General features: G+C 40.9%; 2 long non-coding RNA genes across 4 annotated transcripts in view; one reads left to right on the top strand and one right to left on the bottom strand.

Moving 5' to 3' along the window:
* The window catches only part of LOC309646346, a 218,325-nt gene that overhangs the window by 12,122 nt on the left and 182,772 nt on the right, over positions 1–23,431 (top strand). Inside the window, exon 4 of one of the 3 annotated variants that reach the window (XR_014255309.1) lies at positions 26–1,596. The exons of the other annotated variants lie outside the window; for them this stretch is intronic. This is a non-coding gene — a long non-coding RNA (uncharacterized lncRNA). Of the gene's footprint in view, positions 1–25; positions 1,597–23,431 lie in introns of those variants that run through there. 3 annotated transcript variants of the gene reach the window in all.
* LOC309646348 overlaps positions 1–23,431 on the bottom strand; it is a 400,408-nt gene that overhangs the window by 286,826 nt on the left and 90,151 nt on the right. The gene's annotated exons all lie outside the window — the stretch shown is intronic.

The following is a 23,431-nucleotide window of genomic DNA, read 5'->3' as shown; positions in this document are numbered from 1 at the left end:
AGACTCTCAACCACTGCTCCACCAGGGAAGCCCGAGAAGGGGACTTTTGAGCAAAGTCTTGAAGAGGCAAGAGAGTAAGCCATGCAGACATTTGTGGGAAGAACATTCCAGGAAGCAAAACCAGCAAGCGCGAAGTTCTTGAGGTGAATGTGTGCCTAGTGTGATTGAGGAGAGCAAGAAGGCCAGTGAGTCTGAACAAGAGTGAGTGAGAGGGAGAGTGGTAGAAAGTGAGGTCATCTTAAACGATTGTGGTTTCTTTATATGATGACTGCCAGAAAGAGGGAGGAAGCGGCTAGAGGTATTCAACTAGCAAGGACTTACTAGGTATATGGCATCAGACTAGATGTTTTGCTGGACCCAATGATAGGAGGGTGACCCTGCTCAAGGACCAAGTAGTCTAGTTAAAGATTTAATACTAAATCACATGGAAACCTAGAGAACAGTGAAACCCCAGTGTGCTAATCTATGGATTTCTGAAAGGCGAGAGAAAATTTTAGAGTATTGAATGAAAGAAAAGGCTCTGGAGGTAGACTACCTAGATAGAACACAGCTCCATCACTTATTTGTTGAGTGATCTTGGGAAAGCCGCTTCATTCTCTGAGGTTCAGTTTTCACTTTTAGAAAATGGAGTCCACGATGAAACCTACATTGCAGGATTGTGTGAGGACTTAACATAGCGCATATAACATGCTTAGTAAATGCCACATGCAGACTAGGCCCTCCGTAAATATTGGCTGACATTATTATTATTTGGAGTGCTTAGAGAAAGATTTTTTCAAGGCTTGTAACTGTGGAGTTAGTGAGGGGCTAGAGCGGGGGAAGGCCCTCAGTGTAAGAGGTAAACTGTGATCACATGTGTCAGTAGGGAGATGGCCAGTGGCAGTGAGGACAGTGGTCAGAGTTAACTGCCTAAATTAGTTAGCAATAAAAAGGACAACTTATTGAGCCTTTGCACATAGTATCTCACTTAGTACACATTACAGTCCTATGAGGTAGGTACTGGTATTATCCTCATTTTGCTGCTGAGTAAGTGAAAGCTCAAGAGAAGTGGAGTGATTTGCTAAAGGTCACACAGCTAGTAAGAAGCAGATCTGGGACTCAACCTGAGGGAATTGCCACCATACTGCCTATTGCCTAATTAACTTCTCGTAGATGGTATTTGTAGGGCTTGGATGAGATTGAGATAGCTTTTTGTCCCTAGGGGTACCATAAAGGAGAGAGGTTCAGTGTGTAAGAAATAAAGGGGTGATGGTTGTGCCTTGATGAATAGCATATTGAGCTGTGATCATTTATGCTCTTATGATCTCTTAGAAGCAGAGACTGTGTTCTTTTCTGGTTTTAGAAAAAGATTTGACCGCTGGAATGTGAACATTCCCTAAAATATCTAAACAACACATCTATTTCCATTTTCTTCTCCTCACACCTAGGTGACAACTAGGCACTTCCCTCATGAGGAGAATGGATTTTCCTTGATACAAGTCAGTTTTTTGACTTAAGGACAAGAAAATTCGGAGGCGCCTCAATTGTGATATGGGATTTGGTAGGCAGCTGGGCTGAGCACAAGAACACCCCACGGGGAGGTAAAGCTGCTTGGGTTCTTGGAGTGAGTATGTGGCCTGAGCAGGTGTCCTGAGGCAGGCTGTGAATTTCCAGAGCCCAGGGGTTAGAGCAACCTGACATTAACTTTAAGATGGATTATAGTGTCTTACATTCTGTTTTTCACTAATAATTTTCATGTATGGAGTATCTTCCAAGAATTTCTTTTTTCATGATATTTTGAATTCCTACCTCTTCAATGATTGAATTCATTGAGCATTTACGGGGTGGTAAGCGCTGTCCTTCGTACTGAAGATGGAAACCAAGATAAAGTTGCTGTATTCCAGAAGCTTTATATTTTAGGGAATGTCATGGTAGCAGGTGCATTTTAAGTACTTGTTATATATTTCGATGACTTCTTTTTTAGTGATAAAGACAAGTCATGGGTTTAAAATAAGACAGGTTCAAATTTGTCATTATACTGTCATTCAAAACATTTTGCTCTATCAGTGGATCAACATTTCCTTCAGTGGTTCTGGGATAATGAAGAAAGTTGGTGAACATGTTACATAAAACTTTACGTATTAGAAATCTTGGACTTCTTCTGAAGATAGGAGATTTTAAATTCAGGACTAGAAGCTCCTAGACCAAATTCTAGGGGAAATCTTGAGAAAGATGAAAAGAATTTACCAATGTCTGTCTGTGTGACCTTGGCTAGCTCTCTGTGCCTGTTTCTTCATTTACAAATGACGGAGTTGGTCTGGATGTTTATAATAAAGTCCCTTTCAGCTCTAAGAGTCTATGACTTTGGTCTAGATCTGAAATTACTCTGACAAGGAATTTTAATAGATGTTGCCTATTTGCCAACCAAGGAAATGTTTTCTGTGAACACACCAATACTATTTTGGTATTTCATCTTTGTTAAGTAAAAAATGATGTGTGTTGTTTGTATTTTATTTCTTTAATTAATTGCAGAGGTTGGGCAGATTTTCATATATATTAAATTTGAATTGTTGCTCTTTTCTTTAAAAAATTCTGTGATTTTGTGATTCAGATAAGACACTGTAAAGTTACCTTGCCATCAAGTTCTTGGCTGATTTATTGGAGGCCTTATTATTATTATTTTCCAGTGAAATAGATTTCACTGTTAAAAAAGAAGGAAGCTACATGGAGGTGAAAAGACTTTTCAAAAATAGCTCTAACTTATCAAAAAGAAATAAAAATATAACTCATACAAAACTGCTGAAATACATGGAAACTAAAACAATCTAGACATAAAACAAAGCTGAAGCTTTTTGTGATTCCCATACCAAGATGACTATTTGATCAAGGATCTGAATTGAAATTCACCAATGTCATCAACTGTAGTCATTTTCCTTTCAAAATTTTAATGCCAACTACTTTTTTTATGCTCTAGAGAATGAGTGTGTTCACTTTATACATGTATTTATAAATGAAAATATCTTTTTTGGGATAAATTATTCCTTTACTGAAAAAATTAGTGGCTTAATTTATTATTACACGATGTCTCTGTTGACATCTGTTGATTGAAAATGCTTTTATGTATTGCTGGTTGTTTAGTACACTGTTGATTATCACACCCATGATGCCTTTTAAATATTTTTCAAAATTCTCACAATTGTTACTACATCATTTATGCTGTTGGTAACAACTTTCTCTTTATCCCTGGTTGGAAAGACTAAAAGTGAATTTCCAAAGAGTAATTTTGATTTTCAGGGCTGCTGGGAATCCTAAGTTTGAGTACAAATCTTGCCACTTGACTGCTTGTGTGACCTTCAGCAAACTACTTAATATGATCCTCAGTTTTATCATCTGTAAATTGGGAATAATAATAAAACATACCTCAGAGGTTGTTGACAGAATTAGCTGAAATAATGCATATAAAGTACTTAGATTATTGCCTGGAAATGTATTCATAATTAATACATATTATTTATTATTACCTCACTAGAAAAAAATAATAAAAAATTCCACTGCATTGGAAAGGTATTTCACAACAAAATGATGATGATGATACTTAAAATGATAAGTCATTCTGTTTACTATAAATCAGTAGTATCGTTCTAATGATACTCAAATTTGAGCAAATTAGTTGGAGGGTTTGTTAAAACAGAGATTGCTGGGCCCCACCCCCAGAGTGGGTGTCTGGGGAAGGGCTTGAGGATTTGCCTTTCTAACATTCCTGGGTGATGTTGAGGCCGGTGGTCCAGGGACCACACTTAGAAAACCACTATTCCAAGCATCTTACCAGCTCATTTGATCCTTATCACAAATTCTTGTGACTGCGACTGATTTCCTCAAAGGAGAAAACTTTGCTCCTCCCTCCCCCCCTCCCCCCTCCCCTCTGCCTGGCAGGAGAGATTACATCTACAGACCCAGACTCTGCCCCGCCATGTTCCCTCACTCCAGTCTCTGAGGATGTTTTCCCATTTGAGGGTTTGGAGTTAAGCAGACTCAGAATATTTTCTTGTTGTATGTGGGCCCTTAACACTGCCAGGCAGCCGCATTGCACTTTCCTTGTCCATTCACTCTCCCACTTTCTTTTCTTTTTTAACTTAATTTTATTGTGGTAAGAGCATTTAGCATGAGATACATCCTCTTAACAAAGTTTTAAGTGTGCAAGGCAGTACCGTTAACTATAGGCACAATGTTGTACAGATTTCTAGAACTTATTCGACTTGCATAATCGAGACTTTATGCCTGTTGCTGAGCAACTCCCCATTTCCCCCCTTCCTCCAATCCCTGGCAACCACCATTTTATTTTCTGACTCCATGAGTTTGACTAGTTTAGATACCTCATATGAGTGGAATCATGCAGAATTTTTCCTCTTATGGTTGACTTATTTCACTCAGCATGATGTCCTCAGGGTTCATCCATGTTGCAGCACGTCGCAGGATGTCCTTCTTTTTTGAAGGCTGAATCATATTTCATTATCTGTATATACCACATTTTCTTTATCCACTCATCCATTGATGGATGTTTAGCTTGTTTCCATATCTTGGTTATTGTGAATAGTGCTGCAAGGAATATTGGAATGCTAATATCTTTCAAGATACTGATTTCAGTTCTTTTGGACAGATACCCGACAGTGGGATTTCTGTGTCATATGGTAGCTCTATTTTAAACCTTTTTGAGGAATATCCATGCTGTTTGCCATAGTATCTCTCACTTTCTTAAACATCTATTTTATACCTCTTCTCTCTTCTCAAACTCCATCTCTTCCCCATCCTCACTCTCAGCTGATGATCATGTTTCTTATCTCATTGGGAAAAATGAATCAACAAGTGAGCTCACACTGACTCCCACAGGCTCATCTCCCCACATCCTGGCATTGGCACTCACCCACCATGACTTCCCGCATGTGCCCATAGGTGAGCTATTTGTGCTCCCATCTAGAGACATTCCTTCTACTAACGCACTAGATCCCATCTCCCTTTGACTGTTTAAGAACATCACTCCATCTATTCTTCCCTTTCCTCCTACATCATTATTTTTCTCTTTTCTGGATAATTCTCATCATTATGTAAACACACTATTATTTCTTCCATTAAAAAAAAAAAACCCTTTTGAACCAGGCTCCTTAGAGATACTGATTCTAGGGCTTGGATAGGAAATATACAAGATAAGCCTGGAGTATCTTGTGGTGGCAGAAAGTTAAAAATATCAAAGAAAGAAAGAAAGAAAGGAAGAAAGAATCTCATAATGATGGGAGGATGTCAAAGGGATACAGAAGCCAACTGAAAGGGCTTCCAGTGGTCAAACCTGGAACAATTTGTGCAAGAAAATAAAGCTGTATTGGATTATAACCCGATGTATAAAAAATTAAATATCCATGAGTCTATATTGATATAAATTAATAATTGGATAAGTATTATAGATAAATGAAGGAGAAGAGACAAACCTCCCATGAAGAATGCCAAATAATTTATGTAAATACTCTGCCCTTAAAGAGATGGAGAATGACTCCCCGTTTCCTAGATGCAGGCTGCACATAGTGATTTTCTTCAAAAGAGTACAGTGTGGAAAGGGATAAAAAAGGTAACTTTATAGTGGAGAAATCTGACAAACACGTTGATAGTATGTCCCTTAATATGATACTATGAGAATGGCACTTTACCTCTGTGTTCTTCCTCCCCCCAAATACATTACCTCCATACATTCTCATGAGAAAAACATGAGATAAATTCAAATTGAGGCTATTTACAATAGCCAGGACATGGAACCAACCTAAGTGTCCATTGACAGATGAATGGATAAAGAAGATGTGGCACATATATACAATGGAATACTACTCAGCCATAAAAAGAAACGAAACTGAGTTATTTGTAGTGAGGTGGATGGACCTAGAGTCTGTCATACAGAGTGAAATAAGTCAGAGACAAAAACAAATACCGTATGCTAACGCGTATATATGGAATCTAAAAAAAAAAAAAAATAGGTACTGATGAACCTAGTTGCAGGGCAGGAATAAAGATGTAGACATAGGGAATGGACTTGAGGACACGGGGTGGAAGGCTGGGGCGAAGTGAGAGTAGCATTGACATGTATACACTACCGAATGTAAAACAGTTAGCTAGTGGAAAGCAGCAGCATAGCACAGGGAGATCAGCTCGGTGCTTTGTGACCACCTAGAGTGGTGGGATAGGGAGGATGGGAGGGAGGCTCAAGAGGGAGGGGATATGGGGATATATGTATATGTATAGCTGATTCACTTTGTTCTACAACAGAAACTAACATGGTATTGTGAAGCAATTATACTCCAATAAAGATCTATTAAAAAAATTCAAATTGAGGGACAGTCTACAAAATAACCCAACTAATAATAATGATAATAATCCTCAAAACTGTCAAGTTCATAAAAAACAAGGGAAGTCTGAGAAAACCATCCAACTGAGAGGAGACTAAGGGACATGACTACTGAATGTAATGTGGTGTCCTGGATGGGATACTGGAACAGAAGAAGGGCATTAGGGAAAAAATGAGGAAATTGGAATAAATGGATTTTAGTTAATAATAATGTATCAATATTTGTTCATGAATTGTGACAATGTATCATACTAAGATACGAGTAAGATATTAATAATAGGGAAACTGGGTATGGGGTATCTATGAACTCTGTACTATCTTCACAATAATTCGGTAAATCTAAAACTTCTAAAATGAAAAAAACCCCACAAACATCCTTTTTTTTCTTGACCCAACTTTCTCTACCAGATACCACTTCATTTCTTTTCTTCCCTTCGTATCAAAACTCAAAAGATCTTTATATATTGCCTAATTTCAGTTCTTTCCCTTCCATTAAAAATAATCTTACTCCAATCAGGTATTAACCTCCTTCACTACACTGAAAATGCTTTTGTGAGGGTCACCAGTGACCTCCATGTTGACCTTCATGTTGTTAAAGCCAATGGCTGCTTGACCCATCAGCCATACTTGACATACTTGATCAAACCCTTCTCTCCTGACTTCCAGGTTACTATGTCCCCCTGATTTCCTCTTACTCTATTCACTGCTCTTTCTCAGTATCCTTGGCTGGTTTCCAAACTCGTAATGTTGGAGGGCAGTGAACTCAGTTCTTAGCCCTCTTCTGTTCTTTGTATTCTCTGCCTTGATGATCTCATCTAGCCTCATGACTTTGGATATTATCTTCGTGGTGACAGCTCTCACTTATTTCTCTAGTTTGGACTTCTCTCCTGAACTGCAGAGTTACACCTCTAAACCTCACTTGCATATCCAATAGACACCTCAAACTCAACATGTTCAAAACCAAATTTCTGTTCTTTCTCCCCACTCAAACCTACTCTAGCCTTCCCGTGTTAGTTGATGTCAACTCCATCCTTCCAAATGATAAGATCAAACGTCTCTTTCCTTTGCATCCCATGCCCACCCTGCAGGAAACCCTCTTCTGCTCTTCCTTCAATATATATCTAAAGTTCAACCACTTCTCCATCTCCATGGCCCTTGGCCACTACCGTCTTGCACTTGGATTACTGCAATAACGTCCTAACTGATTTTCTTGCTTCTACCCTGTCCCTATTCAGTCTATTCCCAACACAGCAGGCAGTGACTGTTCAAATGTAAGGTCATGTCATTCATTTGCTCCACAACCTCCTCATTTTGACCACAGTGAGAGCCAAAGCCTTATAATGGCCCATAAGGCCCCCCAGGATCTGTCCCTACCACCTCCCTGACCTTATCTTCTATTACTCTCCCCTCACTCACTCAGCTCTAGACACTCATCCACTCCCCTTCCATCTCAGGATGTTTGCATTGATGGTTCCCTCTGACTGTAACATGTCCCTTCACTTTTTCTCTACACTCAACTCAGCTCCTTCAATTCTCTGCTCAAATGTTGCTCTTTCCAGTGTAGTTTTGATTTGCGTTTCTCTGATGATTAGCGATGTTCAACATCTTTTCATGCCTCTTGGCCATCTGTATATCTTCTTTGGAGAAATGTCCATTTAGGTCTTCTGCCCATTTTTTGATTGGGTTGCTTGTTTGGATGATATTAAGCCTCATGAGCTGTTTGTAAATTTGGAGACTAATCCCTTGTCGGTCACATCATTTGCAAATATTTTCTCCCATTCTGTGGGCTGTCTTTTCATTTTGTTTATGGTTTCCTTTGCCATGCAGCAGCAACATGGATGGACCTAGAGATTGTCATACTGAGTGAAGTAAGTCAGACAGAGAAAGAGAAATATCGTATGATATCCCTTATATGCGGAATCTAAAAAAAAAATGACACAAATGAACTTATTAACAAAAAAGAAACAGACTCACAGACTTAGAGAATGAACTTATGGTTACCAGTGGGGAAAGATGAGGGGAAGGGATAGTTAGGGAGTTTGGGATTGACATATACACACTGCTATATTTAAAATGGGTAACCAACAAAGACCTACTGTATAGCACAGGGAACTCCGCTCAATGTTATGTGGCAGCCTGGATGGGAGGGGAGTTTGGGGGAGAATGGATACATGGATATGTATGGCAGAGTCCCTTTGCTGTGCACCTGAAACTATCACAACATTGTTAATCAGCTATACTCCAATGTAAAATAAAAAGTTTTAAAAAATATTGCTCTTTCCACATCATGACCTGCCTCCACTCCCCATTCTTAGCGCTCTTGGTCCTCCTCCTCTGTTCTACCTTCTCTTTCTTTCTTTCTTCCTTTCTTTTGTCATCTAACAGGTCATAAATTTACTTATTTTCTGTGTTGGTTTTATCCACTGCAAAAATGTAAACTCTATGAAAGAAGAGTTGTTCTTCTGTTTTCTTCACTGATGTACCCCAAGTGCCTAGAGCAGTGTTTGGCACATAGTAGGTGATCAGTAAGTGGTTAGCAAATAAAGAGTCAATTAATCCTGCTATTTGTCCCAACATGCATGAATCTTGAGGGCATTATGCTCAGGGAGATAAGTCAGACAGAGGAAGATAAATACTGTATGATCTCGCTTATATGTGGAATCTAAAAATATCAAACTCATAGAAACAGACAGTAGAATTGTGGTTACCAGGGGTTGGGGTGTGTGGGAATTGGGGATATATTGTTTAAGGGTTCAAACTTACCACTAGTGGATAAATAATTCCTGGAGATCTAATGCAGAGCACAGCGATTATAGTCAACAATACTGTATTATAGACTTCAAAGTTGTTAAGAGAGTAAATCTTAATTGTTCTCACTACAAAAGGAAATAATAACTATGAGACATGATATTGCAATAAATAAGTGTATCAAATCGACATGCCATACAGCTTAAATGTACATAATGTCATGTGTCAATTATAGCTCAATAAAAAAATGATGGAAGGAGAAAAAAGTCCAAAAAAAAAGTTATCCCCTCAAGTTTAGGATAAAGCAGGGACAAATGACTTCTTTGTCTTTAAAACAGTGGTTCTCAACCAAGGGAGATCTGGTCTTCCTTCCTTCCTCCCTCCCTCTCCCCTCCCGCCCCTGGAACCTTTGGCAATGTCTGGAGACATTATTGGTTGTCACATCTTGGGGGGTACTACTGGCTTCTAGGGATGCGGCTAAACATCCTGCAATGCACAAATAGCTCCCACAATAAAATTATCCAACCACAAACGTCAACCGTTCTGAGGATGAGAAACCCCGCTTTAAAGAACCTATCTGAGAAAAACAAATACCGTATGCTAACACATATATATGGGATCTAAAAAAAAAAAAAAGGGTTCTGAAGAACCTAGGGACAGGACAGAAATAAAGACCCAGACATAGAGAATGGATTTGAGGACACAAGGAGGGGGAAGGGTAAGCTGGGACAAAGTGAGAGAGTAGCATTGACATATGTACACTACCAAATGTAAAATAGATAACTAGTGGGAAGCAGCTGCATAGCATAGGGAGATCAGCTCAGTGCTTTGTGACCACCTAGAGGGGTGGGATAGGGAGGATGGGTGGGAGGGAGACGCAGGAGGGGGGGATATGGGGATATATGTACACGTATAGCTGATTCACTTTGTTATACAGCAGAAACTATCACAACAATGTAAAGCAATTATACTCCAATAAAGATGTTAAAAAAAAAAACAAACCCATCTGAGAAACTCCAGGATCATTTGGACATTAATTTCATCCACCACAGCCTTTGCTGACACAAAGGACCTTATTTACTTGTTTCAGACAATGTTTCCTTTCCCAGGGGGCCAAGTCTGAGAGCGGGAGCAAATTTCATTTGCTCCCTCGTAAATCTCTGAAATGGAAAACGAGTCTCAATATTTCCTTCTCTCTCCCAGTCTTTGAAGCCCTCCAAAGTGGGCCATGGCAGTTAGCTCACAACAAATTCCCCAGACACAATTTAAATGTCATTTCAGGGCTGGGACTAGCACATGAATATTTAAGATGTAAATTGTTTGGGTCGTGCCTAAATCTTTTATGGATTTTATTCGATGAGAAAAATGTCACTACTTTTTGATAAAGTTTGGTTTCCCTCCATATTATTAACAAACACAGCCAAGTGAACCAGACTGCATCTGCCAGAGAGAATAGGACTGCTTGTTTGGAGGACAATATTAGATTCAGTTTCATTCCCAGCATGCCATATTTATGGTTCAAAACCCAAAGAAGGGGTAGGATATTTGTCCTAGGTCAGTGTGTCCTGGCTGGCAAAAGCATTTGGCATATACCAAATACGTCTGGGTGGAGGGTGGGAGCTGGAAGTGAAATTAAATAATCTAATCCTAGGTGGAAAATTAGGTACCTTGATAGTTGATCATATAGCAATATTGAAATTACCGGATCCTAACACCAGAGATTACTCCTTTCCCATTCTGCAGTTTGAATCACAAAGGCTGGATATATATCTACATATCACAGGCAAAGAAAAAGGTACAAAAGAGGGAGGGGGAGGGAGAGAGACACACACTCAGAGGGAGGGAGGGAAGGAAATATTTAACACTTTTAAATTCCACGGACTCCAAGAAAGAATATCTATTTTAATCTTTTTGGAAGAAATTATGCCTCCTACATCTCACTCCCAGCCCCTACCCAGAAATTAATTTTGAATGTTAATATGAAAGCAACCTCTCTCTTCTCTGAATGCCGCTTTTGATTTTGACAGGGTATCTAAAAGGCTGCTATTAGACAAATTTTCATTAAGTAATAAGCTAGTTCTTGGGCAAAACATAAATTTTTTGTCATCTCATGTGAAAATTTTAAAAAGCCATAATTAGGAAGAAAATCACTAATTGTAAGGCACAAAATTTGTTTGCTAAGAGTAGTCATTAAGAGGCGACGAAAGCATTAGCAACTTCAATATTAGAAAACAACTATTAAAGTGCAAGTGGAATTGAAGTATTTGCCCAGGCATAATAATGGCTGTACATTTTACAGGTCTATAATTGTGCCTTGATTTGAGGTATTGTTGGTACTTTTTAAGGAACAATATGCAGTGGCCCTAAATACTTAAAGTACCATGGCTTTTGGGTTCTAAATAACAGACTCAAGTTTTAATTTCTGGAAAACATTACCATAGGGAGAGTTACTTAACTATACTGTCAATGCTGTTACTGCTTTAGGATTGTGATGAACTGGGCAAAACCAGGACAAAGAGTAATGTGTCTGTGGCCCAGACAGTTCATGATACCAGCTTTGCATGTAAAGTGCCCCACGTCTGACATCAGTGTGAAGTTTGCACATCACTGCCTGATATATTTCCTTTCTTAAGAATAACTCTTGTTGTTTTTGCTTCCTGACAAGCATACTCTTTGGAGAAAATTGAGGAAATGCAGAAACTTGTAATGAAGGGATTAAAAATTCTTCTTAATTCCATCAAGCAGAGATAGCCAGTGTGAACATTTTTGTTGTACGCCCTCTTCTTTTTATTGTATTTGAAACATTTTATTGAATCATAGCAATCATACGATAAAGCATACAAATTTTAAGTGTCCAACTTATAATGGAATTTTACTTATACATCGATGCATCCACCACCTAGATCAAGATAAATAATGTTTCCAACAACACCCCACAATTCCCTTTTCAGTCAGTACTCACCTCTCTGTCTCCCTTATTTTGGTCCTTCTCGCAATAGTTTTCATGATTTTGAACTTAATGTAAATGGACTCGTATGGAATATCCCTTGTGGGTCTAGCTTCTTTTATTCAACATTATATTTGTGAGATTCATCTATCTTGTTATTGTATGTAGCTATATTCTTTGTTATTGCTATTCTATTGCTATATTGTGATTCCATTGTATTCTATACCACAGTCTGTTTTTCCATTGATGAACATTTGAGTTGTTTCCAGTTTTTAGGTGTTATGAGTAAAGGACACACATTCTTGAAAAATGTCTTTTGGGGGATAGGCACTCATTTCTCTTGGATTCCTGTCCTTTTTGTGTGTGCATGTAAGTGTAGATTATATTTTATAGGAAGTTGCACTCACATCTATTTCTCCATTTCCACATCTATCTCTGTATTCTTACCGACCATAGGCGTCCAGTGCCTCCCAGGAAACAGGCCTGTCTCATCAACCCTGGCAGGCACAGGCGTTGGCTGGGGCAGCCTGGGGGAAGCAACATGGCTGTACATGCTGGATAGTTCTTTCAATTCTTTAGGTATGTAGTCTCTCCTCCCTTATCCAGCCAGCTTATCCTAGGATTTAGCCCTAGTTAGTGGCCTGGCATCCAGTAAAGGGGGTGAGGACAGCTCCTGAGGGGAACACCTGTTGCCTTGTCAGGGAGAAGCTTCTGCAGCATCTTCCAGCACAGTGGAGCTCTTGCTGGGGAAGAGTGGGCCACATCTGCAAACCCAGAGGCTCCAGGGGGGTTTGCAGAATCCATACTCGCCATATCCTGGTTGGTCTCCAGCCAGATGTCTCCATTCCATGTTCCTGGATGCCAGCCTTTCCCCACCAGGCCCCCATCCTTTGCAGAACAGACCTACCGTGGCTGAGAACTCACGTGTCTCTGGGGCTCTGTAAGTTCTAGCAATTCGGTCATCAGCCTGCTACTCAGCTGTGTCTGCTCTTCCCTTATAGAAGATAAAGTCTCTCTTCCCTTATAGAAGATAAAGTCTCTCTGGGTCTCACACTTTGCTGTTAACTATTTGTTGACAGCCTCTAATCTTTACATATTCTTCTGTAGGGCATCAATACAACTTGGTGGTAACCAGCCAACTCTGCATTGCTAGCCCCCTATTTTTAAATTGCTTATATCACTACACTTGCTACAGCATTTCCTTACACGAGGACATTTTCCCAGGTCACCATCAGTGACATTTTTAATAATTCAGCCACCACCTTGTGACAGACTATCCATATTCACTTTTCAACCGGGAAGCCATCTTCTTCACCTGCCTGGCAGTGGGTAAGTCTCAGATCCCCATCTTACTGCCTATTTTCTCAGTCCACATCTGGCCTCACTTGTGTTAGTTCCAGTTTTCTGAGAAGCAGACACCTAGACATGATCAAGGATGGTATTAGGGGACATGCTTGTGAAAGGGAAAAGTGAGGGAGCCAGAGAAGGCCACCTTTGTGGCCTATGTGTCTGTTTTTGTTGCCAGTACCATACTGATTTGATTACTGTAGCTTTGTAGTATAATCTGAAGCCAGAGAGTGTGATTCCTCCAGCTCCATTTTTCTTTTTCAAGATTGTTTTTGCTATTTGGGGTTTTTTGTGTTTTAGTACAAATTAAAAATTTTTTATTCCAGTTCTGTGAAAAGTGCCATTGGTAATTTGATAAGGATTGCATTTAATCTGTAGAGTGCCTTGGGTAGTATGGTCATTTTAACAATATTGATTCTTTCAATCCAAGAACATGGTATATCTTTCCATCTGTTTGTGTTGTCTTGTTTCTTTCACCAGTGTTTTATAGTTTTTGGAGTACAGGTCTTTCCTCCTTAGGTCGGTTTATTCCTAGGTGTTTTATTCTTTTTGATGTGATGGGAAATGGCATTGTTTCTTTAGTTTCTCTTTCTGATATTTTGTTGTTAGTGTATAGAAATGCAACAGATTTCTGTATATTAATTTTGTATCCCACAACTTTACCAAATTCATTGACCAGCTCTAGTAGTTTTCTGGTGGTGCATTTAGGATTTTCTATGTATAGTATCATGTCATCTGCAAACAGTGACAGTGTTACTTCTTCCTTTCCAATTTGGATTCCTTTTGTTTCCTCTTCTTCTCTGATTACTGTGGCTTAACACTCTTGATGCAGGTTTGCCAATTGCCCTTCTGAAAGGCGGGACAAATTCATACCCCCCACTTTGGAGTAAGAGATGTCTGCTTCCTCTTACCCATGTGAGATACTTCTATAGTCTGGGTATGTGAATGGTGATGCTGCACAATGGAGAGCATATTCTGGGATTCATGACATGGACTGGTGGGAGAGGGAGGAGGCCAGAGTGATTAGTTTAGTATGGGATGACTTGTGCATGGACTTCCTTGACCAAAATGGTTAGGTTAAGAGGGGGCATGGATTATCCAGACTCATATCCTCCTCATGCCATCTTTACATAGGTACTTAGTTGATTAAACAGCTGTCCTTTATTTATACTTAATTTTTGGAGAAAGAGATATAGAGGTCAAGAGCTACTGATTGCACATTGTGTGAATGTCAGTGTGGAATAGTGGGAAATGCCCTGTATTTAGAGCTCGGTGGTCCTGGAGTTGAATTCTGGCTCTGCAGGTGGTTGAACCTCTCTGAGCCCCCATCTGCAAAAGTAGTAGCAACTGGAAGTAGGCATTTCTTTCTTTCTTCCTTCCTTTCTTCCTTCCTTTCTTCCTTCCTTCCTTCCTTTCTTTCTTTCGTTCTTTCTTTCTCTCTTTCTTTCTTTTCTTTTCTTTCTTTCTCTTTCTTTCTGGCCTCCTATTTTCTATTCCCCTTTCCTAACAAAACCCAGTCTGCCTTTTGGGGAATTATCATCTCTCTACTATGATGTGGTCACTGTGGGGCAGTGATATACAAGCTCTTTCACTTTGGAAAGCCCTTCTGTGGATGCTCTCTTTTAACAGTCTGGAATATACAAGGAGGAGGCTTGTGACCTAGGATATGGAATTCTGAGCAGAGGGATGCAGTCACAAGATTCTGTGGATGCCAATTCAGTCCAGTTGGGGGAGGGCACTAAGGTGAGAATAATGAACAATTTCTTCTACCAGGAGCATCTCTGTTTAAATCCTAGCTCTTCAGTCTTCCCACTGATGAACTCCTTTTAGTAAATTCCTTCTCTGCTTTTGTCAATTTCTGTTGCTTGCAACCAAAGACCCCTCAACAGATAAACAGCTATGCCCTAAGGTGTCGTGTGTGTGTGTGTGTGTGTGTGTGTGTGTGTGTGTGTGTGTGTGTGTGTTCAAATGAGAATTAAATGAGAGTGCATATTAACTCAGTCAGAGTCTAGAAAGTTTGAAGTTGGGGTGGGGGAAATCATGATTTCCAGTTTTCTTCCATCCTACAACTTTTGCCTCTTTGCTTTTGCTAGCAACTGTCCTGTTTTCCAACAGCAATGTTTACTTACAAGATGCTTTATAAGCATGATATAATTATCCACACTGATATGCTGTGCTGTAGAATTCCTTTGGAGAACAGACAATTGAATTGCAAAAAGCTGGGAATTAACTTATCATCTGTTTTGAAGAGATGTGGCAGGGAAGGGGTGGGGCTTTTTGATTGTGGCTCAAAAATTGATTCTAATTGCTATTTTTATTGCTGGTTTAGCTGATGCCACCTTTAGTTCTTTACCTTTGCTTCTATTTCTTTTCTAAGTGACTTAGGAAATGGCATACTTGACTCCACCCCAAATATATTTACTTAAACATTTAAAATATGTCTCCATACTCATGTAGCTGGGTAATTTGGGAAACATTGCAAACCCAACAAAATTCCAGTTTTACTTAAAATACTGAGACCAAAGTTGAAAATCTGAATAATTCTCTTAAATACTGAACTACTCATTTTATTCTGAATACAAAGATGTGTCTATAGTACACTTAGTGGTTATAGTGGTTAAGGTTAACTTTGGAGTTAGAGCTTGGTTTAAATCCTAGTTCTGCCATTTACAAGCCATCCCTGTGAAACACTAGTTTTCTCAACAGTAAAATGGAATAATAATGCTATTAACCTAGGCTCATCTTGAGACTTCAGAGAAAGTCCTGGGGAAGCTTTCCTCAACATGACACTCCCATCCTCAGTCTAGATTAGATTCCCTCGTGATGCACATTCACAGCATGAATTCTCTCAGAGACACAGTTGCAGTTTGAGTTGCTACTCTTTTATTAGATTATTTGATTACATCTGCCCCAATACCCTACACTGCACCAGGCTAAGCTTCGTGAGGTTAGGGCCAACTATGTCTATCTTCTTCATTATATTCTCAGTGCCTCGCTCCTGGTTGGCACACAGTAAACACTTATTGAATGAATGAATAAATGAAGGAATGATTTCCCATAGAGGATTAACTGAGATCGTGTATAAAAACCTCAGTGTCTGGTATGTAGTAAGAACTGAGTAAATGTAACCTCCCACAAAGAAAAACACCAAAAAATAGCCCCCCAAACAAAATAAATCCCCCCAAAACCGAATCACATATCATGCAAGAAATAAAATATTAATAAGTTGTTGTCATCATTAAATGCTGATTTTTCAAGATGAGTTATACTCCTGGAACAAACAACCCTTGATTTCAGTTATTTGGAACAATGAAGGTTTATTTCTTGATCATGTGACATTTTCAGTGAGAGTCAGGCTCATGGTGGCTGCCTGAATCCCAGAAGCGGGTAAGAGGGCCTTGAAGGGCCTCACACCAGCAATTAAACAGATAAATGCGGAAATAAGTGACATTTCTACTCAAAGCCCATTGATGGGAATTAGTCACATGACCCTTCAATCTCAGTCAGCTCAGGCTGCTATAACAAAATACCACAGACTGAATGGCTTGAACAACAGAAGATTATTTTTGTTAAGACAAACACAGGAAAGCATTCAATCAGAATGAGAAGTTGTGGAGACCCCTGGCTGTGCCAGGTTCGGATACTTTTCGTTTCTAATTTGTAGGAATTAGAAGCAGGAGGAGCCAGAATGATAGGGGGTGATCTTGGGAGCTCAAGCAAGGAACTCCCACCAGTAGGATAATTAGTTCAATATTTTAACAGCTCATGTGGTTGTATAGAGACGCGCTGGTTAATCCTCAGTCCTGGGTAGGGCTGGGCCTCGACTGGGCATGACTGTCCCAGAGCCTTGTTTAAAACATTTGCTAAGGAGCCTCATTTTACAGACAAGAGATTAAGAGCCAGAGAGGGCAAAGGACTTGCATCGGGTCACACAGCAGATTGGTGAGAGGCAAATAGAGAGAAAGACCAAGAAATAAAGAGAGACACACAGGGCTACAGAGGGAACTGAATGACAGAGCTAGAGGTGAGACACAGAGAGGTACAGAGCTAGAGAGAAACAGAGTTCAAGAGGGAAGGAGAGGGGAACAGTAGAGGTGGAAGAGAGAGAGCAAGTATGACACAGAGATGGAGAAGCAGAAGGAGTGGAAGAGAGGCCAAGAGAGACAGGGAGAGTGGTGGATACAGACAGACTCTGTAAGGTGCCATAACACACACGACGTAGGGGTGATGGGGCGATTGGGCCAGTGACATGTTTTTCCATGTTTATGGATTGAGCTGCAAAGGGCCAGTGGAGTAGACAGGACAATTAGGAGAAAGGCGGTTGGGATGGAGTGAGGTGGGGTGGGGGGGGGAGGCAGAAGGACTAGGACACAGCAGAGTCTTTTCCTGGCATTTGTGTGTCTGTTTGTTACAACGGGAGCAGACAAGCAGACTAGGACCCCCCGTTGCAGCCCATTCGTTCCCACCAGTCTGCCGCTCTGCCAGACGGCCTCCCTACCAGGTCATTGCCTCTGAGCCTTATTTATTGCTCCAAAATCTGGGGCCAGGAGGAGTCCCTGCCGGGAAGCTCAGGCAGAAGCTTCCATCTAAATCCCAGACTTGGCCTGCAGCCACTGCAGCTGAACAGGAGGCACAGTGGGAGAAGAGACCTTGATTTGTACCAGGGCGGCTTTTTAACACGTGGAGGGTGGTGTTTTTTGTGGCAGGGAGAGTTCTTCCTGCTACCTAGAGATTTACCTCTTGGCCTTATTCTTTCCCACTAGAGAAACACGTTTTAAAACCCACACAAATTTCCTAATTCAGCTCTGGCTATTTTAACCAGAGTTAAAGAGCTCAATAACAAAGTAGCTCCCACTTATTAAGAACTTACAGAGTTAGTGTAAACCAGCTATGCCTCAATTTAAAAAATACAAGAATAAATAAAAATTGATCAATCTGTTAAAAAAAGAACTTGCAACGAGGGTTATGTCATTCGATCCTTGTATAATGTTATGAGGAAGGCACTATAATTTCCCACTTGACAGGTGAGGTCACTGAGGCTCAGGGAGGAGAAGAAACTTGCCCAGGATCCCATTTCTGTCTGCACCAGACCCGATCTGTCTGCCTGCATTTCCCCATCATTGTGCCCTCCTGCCCACCCCGAGCCCATGATACAGATGAAGACATCAAGGCTTATCGGGTCTAACAACTTGCCCAAAGTCCCATTAATAGAAAGCTGCAGAGTGAGCATTGCACTTAGGTCTGTTTATCTTCAGGCCTCTGCTCTCACCCCCTGTGCTTTGGGTTGGGTTCTTTCAGAAACAGAGACTCCCTCCTTCCAGATGTGGTGCTTCATGAAGAAAGTAAGGAAATTAAAAGCTCCAATAGAACTGTGTACACTTAAAAAATGGGCAAGATGGTAAACTTCATGTTATGTATTTCTTACTATAATTAAAACTTTAAAAAAAAGGGAAATAAAAAGCTCCAATAGTCACCATCTCGGGAGTGGGTAACGCACCCTTGAGTCCTGCTATTTTTATGACAGCGCTTCTGTTACACCCTCCCACTAACCTTCCTTTTCCTCCAGCTCATGGCTTCTGCATATTCATGGCTTCTATTGCCTTGTGTCTTCCGCTGCCTCACTGCCTGTGCTTCCTGCATTCTCTGTGTGCCTCTGGCCTTCTATCCTATCCTCTGTCTTCTATCTATCTATCTATCTATCTATCTATCTATCTATCTATCTATCTATCTATCTATCTATCATCTATCTATCTATCATCATTTATCTATCTTTCAAGTCAACCTTCCTAAGAAGAAGATCAGATTGGATGGCATCGTAGGTCTGGTTCCCTGGAAACAAGCTCTCAGATGGATATTTGCCTGCAGGAATTTTGGGGGAGAGCTTTAAGGATTTAAACTCCTCCATGGAGGAGTTAAGAAAATAGGACAGGGCAGAGGAGAAGTTGAACTGTGATGCAGTCTTAAAGTAACGGAGCGGGACCATGTGGGACCTTCCCGGGACAGACCCCTCCCCCATATCCTCTGCTTTAGCTCCTCTCTGAAGTCCCTAGATAATAGTATCTGCTACACATTTCCTGATTTGTTTTACAGATGTGAAAATCCCTACCAAATGGAAGATGTTAACTACTTGATGAACACATGTATATAGCCCTCAGGCCTCCTGGAGCCTAAGGATTGAAATTGTTAACCCCTGTGACACCGCCCTGTTACCTCACCATCAAGCCAATCAGAGAATTGTGCACAAGCTAATCACAAACCCTGTGACCGCCCCCCCTCACTTGGCCTTTAAAAATGCTTTCTTAATAGATAACTAATGAAGACCTACTATATAGCACAGGGAACTCTACTCAGTGCTCTGTAATGACCTACATGGGGAAAGAATCTAAAAAAGAGCTGATATATGTATATGTATAACTGATTCACTCTGCTTTACAGCAGAGACTAACACAACATTGTAAATCAACTATACTCCAATTAAAAAAAAAGCTTTCTTGCAACCCATCTGGGAGTTTGGGTTTTTTCAGCACTATGTCCCTGACTCCTTGTTTGGTGCCTTACAATAAATGCTGCACTTTCTTTCACCACAGCCCAGTGTAAATTGATCGGCTTTAATGCGTGTGGGTGAATGGACCCAAGTTTGGTTCGGTGACATTAACAAAGACCTCAGCGGATCCCATGGGCTCTTGGGGCTGGGCTGGGCGTTCAGAGTTGTTCGGGCAAGCAGATTTAGTCTCTATACCTTGACATTGACTCAGCTACTAGGAGCAGAGAGTGAAACAGACTGATCTCCAAGTAGCATGATTTCCTTTCTGCCCCAGAAGCAATTCTCCTTGATGTCATCCAAGCCCAAAGCCCTGGCAATTGGACACCGAGGAGGTGTCCTGAGAGGGCAGGTCAGTCCCTACAGAGCCACAGCCTCACCTGAACAGGAGCCGTACTTTTGCCATCAGCCAGACTGCCCTTTATAATTCCCCATTCCTCTGAAGTTTGCTTGTGGACAATTATTTTTTTCTGCTTAGTCTATGTCTCTTTTTCCTCCCTCTCGATTTCTCCCCATGAAGTTAAAACAGAGGTGGAGACACATATGCTACATGACATCAGTATAGCCCTGCCATTCAAGCTGCACTCTCCCCCTGCTGCAGCTGAGATGTGCCAGGGCTCCCATCCTCTCCTTCCCCCTAATTGATTTCCAGATTCAGCCTCCTGGGATGGTACCTTGGCTGGCTTTCCAACTTCATCCTGTCAACCTTAATATAATGCTTCTCGGGCGGTGAGAACTTATGTTTCCCACCTACTAGTTGGCATCTGGCTGATTTTCTCATCCTGAGGAATTTAGTTTGATTAATGTCGAGCCTTTGTACATTGCATTGGGTTTGTCAAAAATGATATGCACTCATCCTTTCCCCGGTCCTTCTGAAGAGAGAACTTTCACCTACTTCAGGACAGTGTTGGCGTTTGGAAGGGTCCAATAGTGGCCCATACCCAGATTAGCAGCCACAGATTTGCTCCATGGAACTCAAGAATCAGAGGACCCTGACTGGGAATAGCTGGTAGATGCTCAGAGCAGTTTGGGTGATTCGAAGTCTGCTTAGCTTTGCCCAGTCAGCCTGGTGTGAGGTCTTGGAATGAAACTTTCCCACCTTCTCCTTCCAAGACTGAGCCAAAGAATCTATTCTTGGAGCAGATAACTTTTCAACACTGGGTTGGCAAGTGTTTATGATTGGTTTTTCACACATCCTTCTGGGCAGGAGACAGTTTTTGTTATAATTAAAATTTAAATACAGGGTTATAATAACCCAAGGCACCTTACAAGGGCAGGCTTTTGGCAAAATAGTGAGTGACATGTGAGGCATGTTTCTTTTCTGTATCTTATTTCTACAACTCTACTCTTTTTAACCGACATTGATTATTTACTATGAGTAACCCAAATTACTTCAGGTAAGACGAATACCCCAGGCCTCACCAGCTTGTTGGTACAAATAAAGCCACTTTAAGATAAACATCCATGTGAGAGAGGCTCATAGTTTTTTCTTCCTCCTGCTGGATCCCCACTGGCTTCCGGAAGCCCTCCAGGGATGTGTCATGTGTTTGAGAAAAAATCCCACTCAGGTTCTTTCACCCAAGTCGTTCTTTGAAATGTATCCTGCAGACCATTTGAGGGCAGCAACTCTCTGCTGTACTGCTGTTGGGGTCTTCTAGGACAAGTCTGATACCCTGCCATTCTGCTGGGTGCAACGGGCACCTTGGGTTCTTTCACGAATGTGCCACAGTCCCTGCAGTGTACTGCTGTCGTGTCCCTCTGCTGCAATGGGAAGGGTTTCCCTGTGCCCAGCCTTGCATCAAACCTGGCCATCAGGCCCCCAAAGTGGTTCTGCTGGTGCCCAGGGCCTCTCAGCTCAGACAAGTGTCAGTTTCTCTTCTCCCATCAGGGCTCAAGCCATTGGGACATAGAACAGTATTGCTTCTCAGCTCTCAAAGCTCATGAGAACTTTACTAAAAGGATAATTGGACCTCTGGATTTTTCTCCCTTGTGTTCAAGGATGAGAAGATGCTGCATTACTATTAGAAAGGGCGGAGGGGACACGAGGGGGAAGATGTGCCACGAAACAGCTGCTAAAAAGCAGCTTTAGTGATTCATACTCCGTAACATCCATCAATCAATCTCTGCATGTTGTTTTTTCTAGTGATGTTGTATAAGCCACACGTGGTGGAGGGAATGGACTCAGTTCATGCCAAATGAACCACAGCAAAAATAATGACATCATGGACAATAATAAAATAATCAAGCAGCAACAGATGGAAAGGAAGAATTCCAGTTTTGCTGGGGAAATACACAAATTGTTTTGGGTCCTAGCTGATCAAACCAAACTCAGTCCCACTAGCCAAAGAGTAAAGAGAGACTATCCTTTAGCCAGAAACACTAGCCAATCAATCCCACCGTCCAGCAAAATAGTCCTTCTGGTTGCATGGGGGGCAGGGCAGCAATTTCAAAGCATCGCACTTGGCATCAAAGAGCCCTGTTTATTCACTGACACCTAATAAATCAGAACCAGGGAATCAGATGAATTTTTCTTTTGCCTTTTAGTTTCCTTTATTAATGGAACCTTTTAGAAATCTGTTTATATTTTTTACTTGTACAAAATCACAATCCTTCACACAAAGGGAGCAGGTGGTACCGAAAGCTGGAGATTGGGCCAGAATGCATCTCCTGTAACCGGCGCTAACAGAGCCTTGTCTTGGATATAAAAGAACTGGAATCTAATTATGGGGTTGGTTTTTCCAATTCTGTATAACTATGTGTTTCTTTGCCTGTGTTTCTTCCCCTCAAATTTAATGCTCCTCCTTGAGCTCCTGTCAAATAGAAATCTGAGTACAGTAACTAAGACTGAGTTTTAAGACTGTGGTTTTCCTGGAATGGTATCACTAATACTCCAAGGGCCTCTACATCCCCAGCTGTCTTTGGAGCCTCTTGTTGACGTGTCATATTTAATGTCATGTGAACCCTCCACCCGACCGCAGGTAACTGGGCAGGGATTGGCACTTGAGCCAAAAGCAGCCTATGGAGGTGGCCTTTTGTGAGAATCCTGCCTCTATATATAGGATTTTGATTAAATAGCCCAATTAGATTCTCCTTCTGAAAGATTTGAATATGTGACATTCTCAGAGGGGGTGGGGTGTAAGTCCATGTGAGTGGGAACCTTGTCTCTTTACTGATTTATCACCGTTCTCTCTCACAGTATATGGTATGGCTACCCAGTGAATACTTGATAAATAAATCAAATGCATGGGCCCTTACACAGAAGTATTTTTTTTTTGAAACATGAATCTGCATCCATCTCCCTATATTTTACCTTGTTCTTCTGCCTCCAGTGACCTAGGTCCCCCCCATCCCTACCACACACACTTCTAATTATTATTTTAAATAGACTTTATTTTTTTTAGAGCAACTTACGTTTACAGCAATATTGAGCAGAAGATACAGAAATATTCCATATACCCCCTGCCTCCGCCACCCCCCAGCCTCC

Source organism: Balaenoptera physalus (genome assembly GCF_965194825.1).
Source record: "Balaenoptera physalus genome assembly, chromosome: 16".
Taxonomy (NCBI): Eukaryota; Metazoa; Chordata; class Mammalia; order Artiodactyla; family Balaenopteridae; genus Balaenoptera; species Balaenoptera physalus.
Note: the sequence above shows the minus strand (reverse complement) of the source record. Positions and strands in the feature narration are given on the sequence as shown.